Source organism: Olea europaea, unplaced genomic scaffold (assembly GCF_002742605.1).
Source record: "Olea europaea var. sylvestris unplaced genomic scaffold, O_europaea_v1 scaffold1953, whole genome shotgun sequence".
NCBI classification, from domain to species: Eukaryota; Viridiplantae; Streptophyta; class Magnoliopsida; order Lamiales; family Oleaceae; genus Olea; species Olea europaea.
The window spans coordinates 68752-90294 of NW_019237372.1; the positions used below are offsets into that span (position 1 = coordinate 68752).

The 21543-nt window shown below is 34.8% G+C and overlaps 1 long non-coding RNA gene and 1 pseudogene across 1 annotated transcript; one reads left to right on the plus strand and one right to left on the minus strand.

The window, feature by feature from the left end:
• The first annotated feature begins 4115 nt into the window (after positions 1-4115).
• LOC111379218 lies at positions 4116-9270 on the plus strand (annotated as a pseudogene).
• Positions 9271-12100: 2830 nt separating this feature from the next.
• On the minus strand, positions 12101-13778 carry LOC111379222. The gene is made up of 3 exons (XR_002700029.1): positions 12494-13778; positions 12332-12385; positions 12101-12212 (listed from the first exon to the last, which is right to left on the minus strand). It is a non-coding gene; the product is annotated as an uncharacterized LOC111379222 (long non-coding RNA).
• Between the last annotated feature and the right edge of the window lie 7765 nt (positions 13779-21543).

Genomic DNA, 21543 nt, shown 5'->3' on the forward strand with positions numbered 1-21543 from the left:
AAGCATTTGAAAAATAAACATTCAATGTTTTCAAATATTGTAGCACTTTAATTGCTCTTATTGCTTCATTTGGTATATAACACCTCAAGATTTGTAACTCCAAACATAAATCAGTCCCACTGATGTCCAAACGTCCACCATGTTGAAGATATTTCTCAAGATTCATACAAGAGTTCAACGAACTTGAAAAAGTTGCCCCCTTAATCTCTTCAAATTAAACAAAAATTCAAATGTGTCATCATATTGTTTGAATTGTTCAAATCGGGCCCTCAAAGAAGATAGAGCTTGATTAATTATAAAAGCAAAGTACTCAACTCTAAAAGATTCTTCTACTGATTGCTTTACCTCATCACTATCGCTTTCATCAAATTATTTTTTCTTCGAATTATGCGTTTTTCTGTAAATACAGCTTCAATTCCCATTTCGCTTACCTTTTTTGTCGCTTATCCTTGACAACAACAAATCCAATTTCTCTATATTCTTCAAGAAATGAAACAAGCCCTTGCAAGAGGTCGATAGCATGATCAATATCCATAGATTCGGTTTGAAGAAATTTACTCACAATATGGACAGCATGCAACAACCTGTACCTGATTATCATGCCAAGCAAAAACTCAAAATTTTGAAGTTCATGTGTTGCTAACGACTCAACTTCACTCTTCACTTTAGGATCTTTATTATTTTCTGTCAAATCAAGTAATACATCTCTTACCTATGCAGTTTGCTCCATTATAGGTTTCAGACTCTCAACATACTTTCCCAACGTGTTTGTGACAATGGATTCACTGTCAACCCTTTTACATTATCTTTGAAAATTTTTCATCGTTTTGTAGAAGAGGAAAATAATATGTAGATGTATTGTATCACTCTGAAGAAGGATACAACTTTGGAACAACAGTTCACCATATCACATAATGCTAGATTTAGACTAGGAGCGCCACATGGAGTATAGAAAGCTCGGGGATTCATTTCATGAACTCTTTTTTGCACACCTTTGTGCTTCCCACTCATATTAGATCCGTTGTCATACCCTTGCCCTCTAATATTATCAATATCGAGATCAAGTTTTATCAAAGCCTTTTGAAGCTCGGTTGCAAGTCCAAGTCATGTTGTGTCATCTACCTTTAAAAATTCGAGCCAATGTTCTTCAACTGTAGGTAAGTTTACCGATTCATCTACAAATCGTACAATTAAAGACATTTTCTCCTCGTGACTTGCATCTGGATTACAATCAAATATAACTGCGAAATATTTTGCATATTTAACTTTCTTGATAACTGAACTTCTCAACTCATTAGCTAACAACAGTATCAACTCATTTTGAATTTTTTTTTCCAAGATACATATATTGAATCTCTCTTGCTTTAGCCCGTCGAAGGTGCTCTTGCATTATTGGATCAAATTCACTAACCATTTTCACCATTTGTAAAAATAAGCCATTGTTCTCAACATGTAAGCTCTCATCATCTCTTCGAAATGGCAAGGTGTTTTTGTCAAGTCTTTTCACAATAACGATTATCCTTGTTAATACATGTCTCCAATGTTCTCTTTCAGCATCAATCAACAATTCAACTCTTTTATCAATTGTAGTTTTTGTTCGAAGTCTATTTTCCAATTCAATCCAGCCAATCATGCAACGTAAATGCTCCTCATTTCCTTCATGACTTTTAATAGACCGATGCAAATTATGCCAATCTTTGAATCCATCATTACCTAGTTGACCAACTTTGGTCACATTTATTGGTATTTTAAACAGCTAGCACCAAAAGCAGAAGATCTTGTCCATGGACATCGAATATACTAGCCATCTTCTATCAACTGTTTGTCCATTTGGTAGCAATCGCTTATATTGTGAAGAATCAAAATGTCTATTCGTATAGTCTTTCGGAAACGAGATGTCATCAACTCTTTTTCGACTCCTTTCAACTAAGTAATCCCTTGTTCTTTGATCAATGATTTTCCAATTCCCGGGATCATCCAAATTTAGAGAAAAACAACCCTCTTCTTCCTTATCATCTTCTTCATTATTAGAGACGGGTTTCATCACTTCTTCTTCCTTATCATCTTTCGTTAACATCGGCATATTAACTCACTTCTTCATCCTTATCATCTACTTCATTAATATGGACATGTTGAATCTCTACTTCATCCCCGTTCAATGGATTCACATTGTTGCTTTTGAAGTACTTGTTAATATCCTCTGCTTGACTTTGAATTAATGCATTTTCATTTCGTTTCCTTTTCCTCTTTTGAGCACCAGGCTCATATTTAGGAGGCATAGTGTAGGAGTGTATATCTAATGTCAATGATTTGCCTAAAAAACAATTACAAAGTATCCCAATTGATTAGTGTCTAAAAGTGCTTCAAAAATATATCACTTACAAGGCATTTTACATTCACTTTGTTTAAAAACACTAATGTTAGTCTCTAATTTTAATTCTCTAGCTGTAAATTCAATTTCCATAAATACATGATTAAAAATGTAATCAATTGAAATATGTATTTACATACATGTCGGCATGAGTATTATACATTTGAACGAGTGTCTATTTGATGTATTTCACATGTATTTCCAATTTAGAACAAGTGGAGCAAGTGGAGGAAAATAATGTTGAAAAGTCAAGAATAGTGACTGTCTCAAGCACGAAGCAGTTGTCGGTAAAATGATCATAACTTTAGCTTCAGACATTGAACTGAGGTGATTCAAGTTGGGTTGGAAAAATAAGGCATGTTTCTACAACTTTCATGCTTTGCAAGAAGTCAAATTCGTATCAAACGGTAGCCAAAATTATCGTGTAAAGTCTAGCTTGTTACCTACCGGATACAACTTTTCTACCTGTGAAGCAGTACTCATTGTTTTTATCATATCTAGAATTATATAGATCCAATGAACCTGATATTTGCACCAATGGAAATCTAACTCAAGTAGAAATAATTTATCTGTTGATCATAAGTCCAAATTCGATGCAAAAAGTATCTTAAAATTGGCATCAAATTTCATGTTCCAGCTGTCTTGAAGCTAGACAGAAATAAGTTGCACTGTTCACTTGCATTTTGGATGTTCCTTTGCCTATAAAAGGGGACCTTGGCCATGATTTTTAGAGCATCAATTTCTCTCCATCATATTCTAGTTTCCTTTATTTTCTTTGTAACATTTCAATATGTCTTTCTAAACCATTAGCTAGAGCTAAGGGTGAAACTTTGGTGAATGCATAGTATTGTCTTTGATCTTTCATTTTGTTCTTCAATATTCATCTTCTTACTTGGTTGAAGTATATGTTCTACAAATGGTTTTGGTTTGTTAAAGACTTTGATTTATTGTTGACAATTTTGACACAATAAATGTTTAGATGATCTCTACATACCAACAACTTATTTTGACATAATCTCTCAAACAATTATCAAGATCTATCTTTTAGTATATTTGCGATCAATGTTTTATCTTCCATATTCCATATGAGTTGAATAAAAGATCAAGAGTAATTTCTACCCATTTATCCGAAGTGAATCCCCGACGCTCTAGTGTTCTTCTCTATCGTATTTTCACCAACCATTTACCACTCATAGAATAGTTTATTTCCTTCCAATTCATTGTGGTTCGACCTCGGACTTTCGAGTTTACTACTTGTGACAACCTGCACTTGGGTTTGCAACCTTAAAGTTGTAGCAAGTTTTTGGCGCCGTTGCCGGGGATTTGCGTCAACGATTATTTTTTGCTACTTTTTGTGAGGTTTTCTTCTCTTTCATAATCTTCATAAATCAGTACACTCGTTCATTTTTCTACTTTAGTTATTTTACTTTAAAGGAAGGCCAAGCCTATTTTGTTTTTTATTTTCTGTATATTTTCTTTCTTTAAAGGGAAGGCCAAGCCTCCCGATTTGCCGTTTCTTTATTATATGGTTGGTTGTGCCACCTAATTTTTGTTCTTTACTTCTATTTTATGCTATTTTATGTCATATTGGTATCTTGAATTTAATTCTCATCATTTAGTTAAAAATAACTGTAAAATTTTCTTTAGTAATTTATTTGATTCACCTCAACACTCACTCACATCTTCCACCATGGCTCATAATGAAAGCGTACACGATGAAAATGAAAACCAACAAGCACGAACCATGCGTGATTACTTGCAACCTCCTCGAAATTCTGCTCCTTCATGTTTCATTTTTCGTCTTAATGCTAATAATTTTCGATTCAAGCCGGGTATGATCCCATTACTTCCTAATTTTCATGGCTTAGAATCCGAAAGTCCATATTTGCATCTTAAAGAATTTGAGGAAATATGTGCCACATTTAACGATCAAACTTGTCCCAATGAAATTGTTAAGTTGAAATTGTTTCATTTTTCTCTAAAAGATAAAGCAAAAACTTGGCTTAACTCTTTAAAACTTAGGTCGATTCGCACATGGCAAGAAATGCAAAGTGAGTTTTTGAAGAAATTCTTTCCAACACATAAAACTAATGCTTTGAAAAGACAAATCCAAAATTTTTCTCAAAAACCCAATGAAGCGTACTTTCAATGTTTAGAAAGATTTAAAGATTTGTTTAAATACATGCCCACATCATGGTTTTGAAAAATGGCGTACTATAAGTTTCTTTTATGAGGGTCTAACTCCTGAAACAAAACAATTTGTAAAAACGATGTGCAATAGTGAATTTTTAGATAAAGATCCAGTTGAAGCTTTAGAGTTTCTAGATCATCTAGCTGAAAATTCTCAATCTTGGCAAACAGTAAAACCAATCAAAAACTCAATCAGATCTAGTCTTGCTAGTTCTAGAGGAGGAAAATATCAATTGAGTCAAGATGATGATCTGAAGGTAAGCTATGGAATTATGGAAAGTAAAGGAAGTTAAACCCATGCAAAATGATGAAATTTGCAGCATTTGTGAAACTTTTGGTCATCTTACGCATGAGTGTCCTAACATCCCAGTTTTCAAAGAAGTTTTACATGATCAAGCCAATGCTATGAACACTTTCAAAAAGCCTTTTCTTTCTCCATACTCAGAAACATATAATCAACAATGGAGAAATCGTCCCAACTTTAGTTGAAGAGATGATAATCGTGTTCATATATCACAACCTCAAGGGCTTTCAAAATTTCCTTCTTTTCCACCACCACAATCAAAGACTCTTGAGGAAACATTGCAGTCTTTTATGCAAGGACAAACAAATATTAATAATCAAATTTCACAAGCCATCAATGAAATCAATAACACACTTTCTTCATTGACCTCTTCTTTGCGTTCTCAAGATTTCCTGCTCAACCTCAACCAAATCCTTTCGGGCAATTTAATGTAAATGCTTCTAGTTCCTCTAAAAGTCAACAAGAACATGTCAACTCTATCACGACTCTTCGTAGTGAAAAAATTATTGACAAAACCGTCCCTTCAAAAGAACTAAAATCAGATGGGACTTTAAAGCAAGAAAATGACGTTTTCAAAAGTGAGGAAAAAATTATTTCTGAACCTATTGTTGAAAAATGTCCAATTCCAGCTCCATTTCCTCAACGGTTGTAACCAATTTCAAAACTCAACCATAATTTTGAAATTTTTGAACTTTACAAACAAGTCAAAATTAACATACCATTACTGCATGCAATCAAACAAGTTTCTTCATATGTAAAATTTTTAAAAGACTTGTGTACTGTCAAGAGGAAACTTAATTTTCAACAAAAAGCATTTTTAACAGAGAATATGAACTCAATCATTCAACAAAACACTCCACCTAAATTCAAAGATCCTGGTTGTCCAACAATTTTCTTGTGTGATTGCAAATAATAGGATAGAGCGTGCTTTGCTTGATCTTGGTAATAGTGTTAATCTATTACCTTTTCTGTGTATGAGCAACTTGGTTTGGGAGAGCTTAAACCAACAGCAACAACACTTCAACTTGCTGATCGTTCAGTAAAAGTTTTAAGAGGGTTTGTAGAGGATGTTCTAGTTCAAATTGATAAATTCTATTATCCTGTTGATTTTATAGTTTTGGACACATATCATGTTTTAAATTCAAATGCACAAATATCTGTCATTTTAGGATGTCCCTTTCTTGCTACTTCAAATGCGTTGATAAATTGTAGAAATGGTATCTTGAAACTCTCTTTTGGAAATATGACCGTTGAAATGAATGTTTTTAACATTTGCAAGCAACGTGGAGATAAAGATGATTTGCATGAAGTAGATTTTATTAAAAAATTTGTTGATGATCATTTTATCGCTACATCTTCATCTGATGCGCTAGAATTTGAATTTAACGATAATTCTGAAAATTCGCATATAATTTCTTTGTTGAATTCTTTTCATGAGAAAAAGACAAATGATTGGAAATCAAAATCTGAAAAATTATCACAATAGTCCAATATATCCATGATTTCAAGTGTTTAAATGCCAAAGCTCGACTTGAAGCCATTACCATCTAATCTGAAATACTCATTTTTGGGTGAAGATGAAACTTTTCCGATAATAATTTCTTCCCAACTTGATGCGCACCAAGAAGGTAAGTTGTTACAAACTCTAAAAATGCATAAAAATGTTTAAAGATGGACCATAGCTGATATAAAGGGGATTAGTCCTTTGATTTGCACACATAAGATTTATTTGGAGGAATATGCTAAACCTACAAGAGAAATGCAACGAAGGCTTAATCCTGTTTTAAAAGAGGTGGTAAGAAATGAAGTCATTAAACTCTTAGATATGAAATCATTTATTCTATTTCTGATAGTAGATGGGTAAGTCCAACCCAAGTTGTACCAAAAAAATCTGGTGTTACTGTAGTCCAAAATGAAGAAAATGAGTTAATATCGATTAGAACTGTTACTGGTTGGCGCATGTGTATCAACTATAGGAAACTCGACTCAATGACTAGGAAAGATCATTTTCCTTTACCTTTTATGGATCATAACTTTTATGGATCAGATGTTGGAAAGAGTGGCAGGACATGAATCTTATTGTTTTCTAGATGGATATTCTGGATATAACCAAATTGAAATTTCACCTGAGGACCAAGAAAAGACCACTTTCACATGTCCCTTTGGTACTTTTGTTTATCGAAGAATGCCTTTTGGATTATGTAACGCACCAGCTACATTTCAAAGATGCATGCTTAGTATTTTTAGCGACATGATTGAAAGATCTTTGGAAGTTTTCATGGATGATTTTACTGTTTTTGGGGATTCATTTGATGATTGTTTAACGAACTTGCAAAAAGTTTTAGTTAGGTGTGAAGAAAAGAATCTTGTGCTCAACTGGGAAAAATATCATTTTATGGTTACTAAGGGCATCGTACTTGGTCATATTGTATCACCTAACGAAATTGAGGTAGACAAATCTAAAACTGAATTGATTTCTAATTTGCCTACTCCACATAGTGTTAAAGAGGTAAGATCTTTTTTAGGACATGCTGGTTTTTATAGAAGATTTATCAAAGACTTTATTGCCATATCTAAACCATTGTATAATCTCTTATCTAAAGACATGCCTTTTGAATGGATTAAGTCTTGTCAAGAAGCTTTTGTTAAACTTAAGAACATGCTTACTTGTGCTCCTATCATGCAATCTCCAGATTGGAATTTACCTTTTGAAATCATGTGTGATGCTAATGATTATGCTGTTGGAGCTGTATTAGGCCAAAGAAAAGATAAGAAACCTCATGTCATTTACTATGTAAGTAAAACTCTAAATAATGCTCAAATGAATTATTCCACCACTGAAAAAGAATTGCTTGCTGTAGTGTTTGCTTTGGACAAATTTCAATCATATCTTGTTGGTTCACCAATTGTTATTTTTAGTGATCATGCAGCTTTAAAATATCTTCTCTTTAAGAAAGATGCCAAACCTAGGTTGATTGGGTAGATTCTTTTACTCCAAGAATTTGACATCACCATTCGAGAAAAGAAAGGAGTAGAGAATGTTGTAGCTGATCACTTGTCCAGGCTTACTTGTGATGAATCGTTTGAAACAACATCAATCAAGGATACTTTCCCTGATGAACAACTTTTTAGTGTTTCTGACTTGCCTTGGTTTGCTGATATTGCTAATTTTCTTGTGACAAGTCAAATACCATCTCATTGGAATGCCCAAGACAAAAAGAAATTCTTCTAGGAGGTAAGAATTTTCTTTTGGGATGATCCTCACCTGTTCAAATATTGTCCAGACCAAATAATAAGAATATGTGTGCCAAATAATGAAATCCAAAAGATAATTGCCTTTCGCCATTCTAAAGCATGTGGTGGTCACTTTTCTTCTAAGAAAACTGCTGCAAAAATCTTGCAGTCTAGATTTTATTGGCCAACTCTTTTCAAAGATACATATGAATTTTGTAAAGTTTGTGAATGTTGTCAAAAATTAGGTGGGATAAGTCGTAGAAATATGATGCCACTGACACCCATACTAGTTATTGAAATATTTGATTGTTGGGGTATCGATTTCATGGGTCCATTCCTATCATCTTTTGGTTATTTATACATCTTGGTGGGAGTTGATTATGCTTCTAAATGGGTAGATACAATTCCTTGTAAGCACAATTATCACAAAATTCTTTTGAAATTTTTGAAAGAAAATATTTTGTCAAGATTTGAAATACCGCGAGCCATTATAAGCGATGGGGGTTTACACTTCTGTAATAAACATTTTAATGCCCTAATGAAAAAAAATATGGGATTACTCATAAAGTGTCTACTCCTTATCACCCAAACAATAGTGGTCAAGCTGAACTTGCAAATAGAGAGATTAAATGCATTTTGGAAAAAACAGTGAATCCAAATAGAAAAGATTGGTCTTTACGATTAACTGATGTTCTTTGGGCTTATCGTACAACTTTCAAAACAACCCTTGGTATGTCACCTTATCGACTTATTTTTGGAAATCCTTGTCATTTACCTGTTGAATTGGAACACAAAGCATTTTGGGCTATTTAAATGTTTAATTTCAGTTTAGATGAGGTAGGTTCACTTAGGAAACTTCAACTAAATGATTTGGAAGAAATCAGGAATGAAACTTATGAGAACTCTCGAATTTACAAGGAAAGAATGAAGGTATTCCATGATATAAACATTGTTAGAAAAACTTTTGAGCCTTCCCAAAAAGTTCTTTTATACAACTCAAGGTTACATTTATTTCCTGGAAAATTACGCTCCAAGTGGACTGGTCTTTTCATTGTCAAAACTGTTTACCCACATGGAGTTGTAGAAATAGAAAATCCAAGTAATGAAAATATTTTTAAAGTTAATGAATATCGTTTGAAACCATTTTTAAGAATTTCTCTAGATTAGAAGAGTCCATTGCTTTACATGATCCTAAAGATTGATATCCTTTTCTCATTGCTTTATTTTGTAGGTTTATTTTTAATTTTATAATGTTGTGTGTTTGTTTTAGGTGTGTTTCTTTTATTGTCATTTTTTTTCACTAATGAAATTGAAGATTCATTTAGGCTAAGTTTATGCAAACTTTGCAGGTAAAGCTCAAAACCCGCCCCTTTGTTCAAAATTTTGCAACTTACTGTCCTTCATATATTTTGCACATTTTATCTTTACATTGAGGACAATGTTTCATTTAGGTTGGGCAGAAAGGAATCAAAAAGTTCAAAAAATAAAAAGTTCTTACCGACCGATGATAATATTTGAAATTGTTTTTATATTATTGTAACTAGGGGATGTTGCTCTGATTTATTTTAAGCTTATTCATGTTAGATTGATTTACATTGAGCACAATAATCATGAAAATCACATATTATTTAGATTGGATCAATGGATATAAAATGTAGAATTAAATATGACAAAAAAAAATCATACTAAACCAATTTGAGGATAGTTTGGGGTGGTTGAGCTGTTGTAGGGAGACATTGAGATAGATGTGGATTCCATGTGTTAAATTTTGTGTGGATTTCTTAAGACCAATGAGATGATAATTAGGTGAAAATCTTAAGTTAAAGACCGATTTTTGAGAATAAGTGTTTAATGAGGGGCATTGCACTAATCATTGCATAGAATGAAAAAACTGACATGTTGTGAAGCTACCCTAAAAGAGCCCAATGAGGATAATTTTATATATATATATATATAAAGAAATCAGGCTAGTGCATGAAACAGAATATGCATGGCAAACTTGAAAAAAACAGATGCAGGAAATAGAAGACGCACTACATGCCTTGATTAAATCCCAAACACTTATTTTAGAGAATTAGACCTTTGATAAGGGATTAGTAGTTTAGTTGATTCTTGGAGGTTGAATCAGTTAAAATTAATGAGAATCCTCATTTATTGATGTGTTGAGCTACAATTAGTAAAATCTAACCAAACTAGAGAGGATGAGTAATAGTATATAAATTTAACCATAAATCACACCTCGGGAAAATAATTACAAAATCAAGTTTGGGGTGTGCATCCAACGAGAGAAGAGAGAAACAATTGACCGTTGAGGGTTGGGATGAATCCAATTTGAAAAAGTATGTAATTGATTGAATTGATTACACACACACACGTTGGTTGAGCATTGAACAAGTTAGACTATGTTTTGGTAACAAACCTTAGAAGAATTTTGATAAGCAATTTCAAATCCTAAGGCAATTTCATTTGAACTATTTTTGAATTTTTATTGCTAGAGACTAGCAATATCTTGGTTGGGGAGTGTGATTAGTGTCTAAAAGTGTTTCAAAGATATATCATTTACAAGACATTTTACATTCACTTTGTTTAAAAACACTAATATTAGTATCTAATTTCAATTCTCTTGCTGTAAATTCAATTTCCACAAATACATGGTTAAAAATGCAATTAATTGAAATACGTATTTACATACATGTCGGCATAAGTATTATACATTTGAAAGAGTATCTATTTGATATATTTCACATGTATTTCCAATTTAGAACAAGTGGAGCAAGTGGAGGAAAATAATGTTGAAAAGTCAAGAATAGTGACTGTCTCAAGCAAGAAGTAGCTATCGGTAAAATGATCATAACTTGAGCTGCAAACATTGAACTGAGGTGATTCAAGTTGGGTTGGAAAGATAAGGCATGTTTCTACAACATTCATGTTTAGTATGAAGTCAAATTCATATCACAAGGAAGCCAAAATTACAGTGCAAAGTCTATCTTGTTACCTACCGGATATATCTTTTCTACCTGTCAAGCAGTACTCATTGTTTTTGTCATATCTGGAGTTATATAGATCCAATGAACCTGATATTTGCACCAATGGAAGCTAACTCAAGTGGCAATAATTTATCTATTGATCATAAGTCCAAATTCAATGCACAAAGTATCTGAAAATTGGCATCAAATTTCATGTTCAAGCTGTCTTGAAGCTGGACAGAAACAAATTGCATTGTCCACTTGCATTTTGGATGTTCCTTTGCCTATAGAAGGGGACCTTGGCCACGATTTTTAGAGCATCAATTCCTCTTCATCATATTCTACTTTCCTTCATTTTCTTTGTAACATTTCAATATGTCTTTCTAAACCATTAGCTAGAGTTAGGGGTGAAACTTTGGTGAATACATAGTATTGTCTTTGATCTTTTATTTTGTTCTTCAATGTTCATCTTCTTCTTGGTTGACGTATATGTTCTACAAATTATTTTGGTTTGTTAAAGACTTTGATTTATTGTTGACAATTTTGGTACAATAAATGCTTAGATGATCTTTACATACCAGCAACTTATTTTGACATATTCTCTCAAACAATTATCAAGATCTATCTTTCAGTATATTTGCAATCAATATTTTATCTTCCATATTCCATATGAGTTGAATAAAATATCAAGAGTAATTTCTACCCATTTATTCGAAGTGAATCCCTGACGCTCTAGTGTTCTTCTCTATCGTATTTCCCCCAACCATTTACCACTCATAGAATAGTTTATTTCCTTCCAATTCCCTGTGGTTTGACCTTGGACTTCCGAGTTTACTACTTACGACAACCTGCACTCGGGTTTGCAACCTTAAAGCTGTAGCACCAATCATCTCACAATTATATTTTCCAATATTGTTACTATGTACGTCTGTGCAATTGTTCATCCTACAATAAGCAATCATATAAACTGACCAAGCTGCAAACATTTCCAATCTCTAACATAGCTACTTAGGGCAAGTCATTGCTAGCCTGAGAAGTGGAATTTTGATGAAAATTTTGGAATTACACCTTTGAGAATGATCCCTTTTTCTGAATTGGTGGTAAGCTGATCACAATTTGAAGAAATGTTTGGATTGTGTCAACGATGCTGTAACATAGCAAAAAGAAACATGTAATGAAATAACAAGTAGTTATATAACTTAATGAAATAAGTAGTTATACTTTTTCTAAACATGCTCTAAAACTTAAGAAAATAAGTAGTTATACTTTTCAGTCTTCTTCCTGGTATTTTGCCAGTGCTTAGACTAAGTTCATGACCACCTGCATGTGAAAAACCAAAGGTAGTGAGGGAGAAAGAGAATTTGAACACTGCAAGTGAAGAATGAGTATCATTCATAATCCTTTTAAATTAAGATCTGAAAATTTTACCCTTTCCAAGGTCATTCTCAAGCTCATGAGCCACAACTGACCCTTATATTGCTCCAAATACTACATCAACTGACCCTTATATTGTCCCAAAGCTTATCAAGCCTTGTAAGCTTCAGATCTTAAAAGGTTGAAATTGTCTGGTTCAACTATAACTCATAGAAATTTTGAAATCATTCAAGGCTTTTTTCTTGTAGTATAAATTTATCTTCTTATCCACAAATGCAGAAACTTTTTTGCACTAAGCCCCTGTTTGGTGGCCATTTTTTGGGGAAAAACATTGTTTAAAAATCAATCAAGGAGGGGTATAGCTTGAGCTACTTTCCCCACCACGAGAAAGTCCATCCACTCATAAAGAGGGAAAAAACTTAAAGCTTGACATAAGACGCTAGTAGAGAAACAAGACACCCAATTTCACTTGATTGATCAGTATGATCCATAAAGATAATACATAGTTTTCTAGTCAAGTAACAAACTGAAGCCAATAATTTTCCACAATGATTAAAATTTATAGAAGGCCCCAGGGTTGGATGAGGATATCTTCATACCATTTACTGACCATTCCAAAGACTACATCAGCTGAAAGTAAAGAATTAAAATTCACGCTATGATTGTACAAAATAAAAACAGATATAACAAAGTAAAAATTATTTAAAATATGTTCATACAGCATACTACCCATGTGATACCTAAATTATAAGGTTAAAAACACTTCAAGAATATTGTGTTAATTCTTTTAGAAGTTTGTCATTGATCCTTACCATTCAAACATTCAAATTAGAATTGCAGCAGCTAAAATGTATATTGCATTATTACTTGCTCATGTCCTAACCATTCAAACTCTCATATTTCCATTAGCCCAACACATCTGCTTGCTTAGGTAGTGCCGTAGTGACAAACAGAAAAAAGAGATTGGATTCATAGTTGGCAAGGAAATTGATCCACAGTTCCACACAGCCCACACCCCACATCCACAAAAAGGCAGTTTTGGCAAAGACCCTAGGGCTTGAAGGCAAAGGGAAAGAGGTCAATCTAAAGACAAATGAAAGTGATGAAAATGAGGCCAAACTGAATGGTAATGGCCAAATGGACAGTGGATTGACCTGACGGTGGAGACCAGAGACAGAGTTGTGGTCATGGAGAGTCGGACTGTCGCAGTCGGAGCAACGGAGACGACACAGCAGGATGAGCAGCCGGCAGCATATACGTATTTGATTTTTCAGATTTTGGGTAAATTATAAATGGATTGTTGTGGTTATTGGATTTGGATTATGGATATATAAGTTTGGTTGAGATTTAAGGATAAATGGATTGTTGGATAATTAGTTTTGGATTGGGCATTTCACATTTGGGCCTGCTAAAATTGTATTAAAAAAAAAATTAGACCAAAAATGAGGCCCCCTAAGGTCTTGGGTCTGAGGCGCGGACCTCATTGGCCTCGTCTCAGGACCGGGCCTGCCTCATTCCTAAAGATTTTCTTCTCGATTTCCCCGATTTAGGAATATAATTAATATATATTCCTAGTCAGAGTTTGTTTGAACCCTTTTTTCAGAATAGATTTTATAATAACGATTTTTTGGAGAATGTGCGATAAGAAAGTAAGAAAAGATTTGGACTTACATGTAAAATTATTTTTTTGAAAGAAAATGTGATTGAAAATAAGTTTAGAGAAAACTAAATTTTAAATAATGGGACTCAAACATGAGCTTAGTCTTAGCAGTGTTATAATACTAGTATAAGTAACTATATTTGATACGTCAAATTAAATAGCCTTGTGTCATTACATTGAAATGATTCCATCATTTAAGAATAATATTATTTATCACCAGTAATATTAGAACACTAATTTAGACGATTACATTTTATAAATTTTATTAAATGAATGATGTGGTCTTATATTTAAATTTCTCAATGATTTTTATTATAATCAAACAATTAAGTGTCATTAAGGCTTCCACCACTTATTTAAAACAATTATTAAAATCCTTAATCTTTAGAATTAATCCACAACAAACGGAATCGAATTTCGAATTTATTTAATAAAATAAAATTACAAAGAAAATTGAAAAATGCATTTTCTAAGGGCAACTCCAACCCTTCAACTATTTTTCACCGAATTTTACCATTTTCCATTTGGTGCAAAATGACACAAGTGAATAGTGTTGCATAAAATGGTCTTGAATAATGTTGCATGTCAAGACCATTTGTCAAGAACCGCAACTTTATTTAGCCCCTTGACACTATCACAGCCACAATTTGTCCAACTTCGACCGCACATTGTAAATATTAGTTCAAGTTTTAGTTGTAATTTTCTTTTCATTATATTAGTTACTTCAATTGTAAAATAACTCTGATATTAGTAAATGTTTAGTATGATTTATCATCTTTTAAACATCTACTCCTATCACTTAGATTTTTCTTTCGAAGTTATTATAGGGGGTATTAGCCATTCAAAAATCTTTCAAGCTCACTGGTGTTCGCGCCCCTGCACCAGCAATTGTAATGTTCTGCTTTCGTCAATTGTAATGTTTAGTTTTCATCAATCAATGTTCAAATTACTTTCAATGTATTCAAATTCTCTGTTGCAAGCTTTTTACAAAATTGGAATCAAATTTTCTTTCGTTTTGATGCGATCGAGAAAAGGCCGAAGGTAGTCTAGCGGAGCAGACTACTACCGCACGGTGTCCCTTTCTGTACCAAGAAGATAGGCACCCCGTAAAAGTTGGTATCAGAGCTGCGGCTCACAACCCTCGATAAAAAAGCTATGGATCTAATTACATCCCACATCACTGAAGTGAGAGAGTCTCAAAATAAGAGTACTACTAAACAGCGCATGGATGCACTTGATGAGACAACTACTAGGTTGTGCTATGCCGTGGACGGTCTCGAAGAAAAAGTTGAGATGGCAGAATTCGAAATTCGTAAATTACAGATCCAATAGAATGAAAGCCAAAGGGCTTGCACAGCAATGACTGAAGTTGCTACAATCATTCTTGATCTACAGGATGAAATGGAAGCGTTAAAAGCTCAATTACGAGTACTCCAACGTGCAGTGGGTAATGGGCAAGCTCCCGTACCTGAGTATGCTCCTAGACTCAGAATTCCTGAACCGAGTACCTACAGAGGAGCACGTAATGCAAAAGAAGTCGAAAACTTCTTGTTTGACAAGGAATAGTACTTTCTTGCAGCTTCAATCGAACACAAAGCTAGAAAGGTAACCACAGCTACCATGTATCTAGGTGGAGATGCAAAACTGTGGTGGCAAACCAAATATGCTTTCATTCAGGTCAACAGGGTTTGAATAGATTCTTGGGATCTCCTCAAGGAAGTGATAATATCGCAGTTTTTCCCGAAAAATGTCGAGTATCAAGCTCGATGTGCACTTCGAGACCTGAAACATACAAGCTCTATCAGGAGCATGTGAAAGCCTTTTCAAGACATATACTGAATATTCGAGATATGTCGAGAAATGATAAGCTTTTCACCTTTATGGAAGGGTTGAAACCGTGGACACGTACTGAACTTCAAAGATAGAAGGTTACTGATTTGAGCACGACCATGGTAGTAGATGAATGCTTGAGCGACTACCAAACGAAATTTAGAAAAGATCGACCTTCAAGGAGTAATCAAGCAATTGGAGGTGGTAACAAACCTTACAAACCCAGCTTGAACCCAAATGAGGGAAAGCATAACTCTTATAATAAGGGAGGAGCCTATCAAAGCATCCGTGACTTTCAGGAAAATTATCAAAATGCTGTCAAGGAAATTTTAACGACAACAATAGTAACAACTCGAACAAAAGAAAAGCAACAGATGGCTGAACTGATGCCACTCCCAAATTGATGTGCTTTTTATGCAAAGGACCTCATCGGGTGTCGGAGTGTCATCAGAAATGGATGGTGAATGCATATTGTCAGCTAGTAAGTAGCGGGTCAAGTTCAAAGCAAAAGGTCCCACAGGCTAGTTGTCATGGTAAGACTAACTCCGAAGAGGATGAGGACGTAGTTGGAGCATTTTCACATCGTTGTAACACATTGTCGCATCAGGTTGCTGAAAATGATGATGTCCCCTCGAAAGAGGCAATGATGGAAGAAGCGAAGGCTCGAATTTGTAGGGTCAAAGACTTAATATACATTGATGTGAAGATTAACGGGAAGTCAATCAGGGCTGTGGTAGATACTGGTGCTACCCACAACTTCCTTGTATGTATCGAAGTAGAGCGACTTGGACTTTCTCTGGAAAGGGATAGTGGAAAAGTCAAAGCAATCAACTCCGTAGCTCAACCAATAGTTGAAGTGGTGAAATCAGTGTTGATTAAAGCAGGTCCTTTCGAAGGAAGGACAAATTTATCTGCAGTTCAGATGGATGATTTCAAGCTTATTATAGGATTGAAATTTCTTCGGGATACTAAGACAACAGTGTTGCCGTATTTCGATTCATTGATGATGATGGGTAATAAGCCACGTGTCATCCCTACACAAGTTGAGAGGATGGGCAAGAAGAGTATCTCAGCCACGTAATTTAGTAAGGATTTTAAGAAAAATGAACCTTCTTTTTTTGCACTCTTCAATTAGAGTAGATCGAAGAGGCGACTGGTCCTATTTCAAAACCCATTAAAAGGCTTATTTGGGAATTTGAGGACATCATGTCTGACGAATTACTAAAGAAATTACCACCAAGAAAGACGATTGATCATGGAATTGAACTTATTCCAGGTGCTAAACCTCTCGCCAGAGCACCATACCGTATGTCTCAGCCTGAGCTTGAAGAGCTTAGGAAGCAATTGGGAGAAATATTGGAGAGTGGAATCATTGTGCCTGCGAAGTCACCATACGGAGCTCCTGTGTTGTTTCAGAAAAAGGCCGATGGTTATCTTTAAATGTGCTGTGACTATTAAACCTTGAACAAGATCACTGTAAAGAATAGCTATCCTATCTCACTAGTTGTGGATTGCTTCGATCGACTAAGTCCAGCGAAGTATTACACAAAAATTGATCTTCTGGATATTGGCAAGTTCGGATCAAGGAGGGAGATGAAGCAAAGACTACGGTGGTAACCAGATATGGAGCCTTTGAATTTAAAGTGATGTCTTTTGGTTTGACAAACACTCCAGTAACGTTTTGTACTATAATGAATCAGGTACTTCATGGGTTCTTAGATGATTTTGTCGTGGTGTACTTGGACAACATAGTAATCTACAGCGAGATAGTAAAGGAACATGTCCAACATATGAGGCAAGTTTTCAATCGACTATGAGAGAATGAACTCTATGTCAAACCATCTAAATGCTCATTTGCTCAGACATCTATCAGTTCTTGGGTCACATCATTGAACAAGGTAAAATCTGCATGGATTCGAAAAAGATTACAGCCCTCAAAGATTGGCAACCACCAAAAATTGTACATGATGTACGTTCATTTCATGGGTTATGCAATTACTATTGAAGATTTGTGAAAGGCTACTCAGAAATTGCACTGCCACAGACTGAATTGACAAAGAAGGACAAGGATTGGGATTGGTCGTCCCAATGCCAAATTGCATTTGAAAGGTTGAAAAAGTCCATGTGGACGAACCCGATTTTAGCCTTACCGAATATGACTAAACCACTAGAAGTTCATACGGATGCTTCAAATTTTGCACTTGGTGGGGTCCTTATGCAAGAAAGACATCCGATAGCATATGAGAGCCGGAAGTTGAACCAAACAAAAAGTCGTTACTCGGCGCATGAAAAGGAATTGTTGACAGTAGTCCATTGTCTCAGAGGATGGCGTCACTATTTGCTTGGGTCTCCATTTGTTGTGAAGACAGATAACACTGCGGTTAGTCACTTCATGTCCCCACCAAAACTATCGAGCAAGCAAGCTCATTGGAAAGAAATTCTTTCAAAGTTCAATTTTATGCTAGAGTATCGTCTTGGATCTAGTAATCATGTTGCTAATGCTCTTAGTCGACAGGCCGATTTGGCTACCATTTACTCCGTGGCTGCTCTTTCAGAGAGCGCCGTCACCATGAACACAAGAGACCAAATTCGGGCACTTATAGAGAAGGACCCGGCTACTCAATATTTGGTTGACCTCATCAAGTAAGGTAAAACCCGACAGTTCTAGCTTGATGGAGAACTAGTGAAGACAAAGGGAGACCGTCTATATGTTCCTAAGGGCGGAGATTTGAAGAAATCACTAATTACTGAATGCCACTACACGATTTAGGCAGGGCATCTCGGAGAGTAACACACTTATGCACTACTACAGCGTGCATATTACTGGACACAAATGCAGGATGATATTGCAACCTATGTAAAAACCTGTCTTATTTATCAGCAAGATAAGGCAGATCATTAGAAAAATGTGGGCTTACTGGAGCCCCTTTTCATCCCAACCCAGCCATTCAAAAGTGTATCGATGGACTATATTATTGGGTTGCCAAAAGTTGAGGATTTTAGCACTATCATCGTCGTGGTGGACCGTCTATCAAAATACGCAACTTTTATTGCAACGCCTAAGTATGTATCTACGAAAGAGATAGCTCAACTCTTCTTCAAATATATTGTCAAACACTGGGAACTGCCTAAGGACATTGTCAATGATCGAGATCCTCAGTTCACTGGCATATTTTGGACTGAGTTGTTCAAATTTCTTGGTTCAACTTTGAGCGTGAGTTCTAGTTTTCACCCAAAATCTAACGGACAGACGGAATGCTTCAATTCAATGCTAGAAGAATATCTTTGGCACTTTATCTCTACTTAGCAGAAAAATTGGGTAAAACTTTTGGATGCGGCTCAGATTGCTTCAATGCCCAAAAGAGCTCTTTCACCAATAAGAGTCCTTTTGAAATTTTTACTGGCCAGCAACTGTTACTCCCTCATACAGTGGATATCGAACGAAGTACCAAGTCTCCTCAAGCGAAGAATTTTTCTCAATAGTGGAAACGAAATATTGAATTTGCTCGGAGTTATCTTGAGAAAGCTCAAAAACAGTATAAAAAGTCTGCAGATCTAAAGCGTCGTTTCATTGAATTCAATGTTGGAGATCTGATAATGGTTAAGCTTCCCGACAGAAATGTTTACAAACCAACAAGAGAAAAGGACTCAAGATTGGCGCCAAAATACATTGGACTAGTACCCATCGTGAAGAGGATTGAAAGGGTCGCATACAGAGTTGAACTCCCTTCATGGTGTAAAATCCACAAGGTCTTTCATGTTAGTATGTTGAAGCCATACTTTGTAGATAAGAAGGACGCAACTAGAAATGAGCCAAAACAACCTGTGTTTGAATTAAAGATAGTTGGAAAGAAAGTTGCTGAAGTCATTCTTAACCATCGAATCACTGAGCTTCTAGAAAAGATCATCAAGAGTACTTGGTCAAATGGGTAGGATGCAATAGCGAGAAGAATACTTGGGAAAGAGAAATGGATCTTGAAGCCTTCAAACCATTAATTGAAGTATATCATGCATTGATAGCACCGAGGACATCGCCAAAACAAATAGGGGAGAATGTCAAGGACCGCAGCTTTACTTAGCCCCTTGACACTATCGCAGCCGCAGTTTGCCCAAGTTTAGCAGCACATTATAAATATTAGTTCAAGTTTGAGTTGTAATTTTCTTTCCATTGTAATAGTTATTTCAGTTATAAAATGGCTCTGATATTAGTAAACGTTTAGTATGATTCTTCATCTTTTAAGCATCTACTCCTGTCACTTAGGTTTTTCTTCCGAATGCTATTATAGGATGTATTAGTCATTCAAAAATCTTTCAAACTCACTGGTGTCCGCCCCTGCACCAGCAATTGTAATTTTCTGCTTTCGTCAATTGTAATGTTCAGTTTTCATCAATTAGTGTTCAATTTACTTTCAATGTATTCAAATTCTCTGTTGTAAACTTTCTACAAAATTGTAATCAAAATTTCTTTCATCCCGATGCGACCAAGAAAAGGCGAAAAGTAGTATAGCAGAGCAGATTACTGCCGCACGGTGTCCCTTTCTGTACTAAGAAGAAAGGCACCCCGTGAAACCATTTCATACAACACAATTCACATGCACAATTTTGCACCGAATGTGATAATAGTCCATTTTGCCCTTTTTCGTGTATGACCAAGTAGATATGAAGGGTATTTATGTCATTTTACATAATGCAATAATTTTAATTCATATTTAAGTATTTAATTATTATTATTATTATTATTATTATTATTATTATTGTTGTTGTTGTTGTTGTTGTTGTTGTTGTTGTTGTTGATGATGATGATGATGATGATGATCACCATTTGTAATAAATTTTAATCGCGTAATCAATAATAAAAGATGAACGAATTAATATAAAAGTACTCAAAAAGTTTTAAAATGCAAACATGCATTATTATTTAAAACTAAAACGAAACTACAACAGTAGCCACATCCAAACATCAATGAACGATACATAAAACAAGTGAGTGGCTTAGTAATTTGGTAGATCACTTCCCGATCCTTCAATGTCATCAAAATAATTATCAAGCAAACCAGATGAACTTTCCGATCCTTTACCTCGTTGAGCTCTCTTTTGCATGATTCTTGCTTGTTCATTTTGGAAGAACTCATGTAGGTTCGGATCTGTTATCAAACTCAAATCTTTCATTACTATTTTGTTCTCCTCTCAATATTCTGTCATTGCCAGTTTTCTTTTTAAGATTTTGTACATCTGTTTTCTTTCTTCACAACTTTTTTTTTAAAGCTTCGACTAGTAGCCGATTTTCTTGCTTAATGGATTCAAGCAATTTTGTTTTTCTTCATCATTTTCCTTTTCAGTTTTAACTTTTTCACTCCTATGGATCGTTGAGTAGACGTCTCGTCAACATTATCTTTGTTTATATGTAGAGAAAACGAAGATAATCCAGGAGATGTTGATTGTGTTGACATGCGGTCTTCCGACATCGATGAATCTGGTTGTGTTGATGGAATGTTGACACCACTTTGTTTGTGATACATTGCTGTAATAATTTTTGGTGTAATGAGTTGGAGATTATTTTTAGTTTAGTGTAAGATTTGGTGCAAAATTGTACAAATTTTGGTGCAGTGTTGGA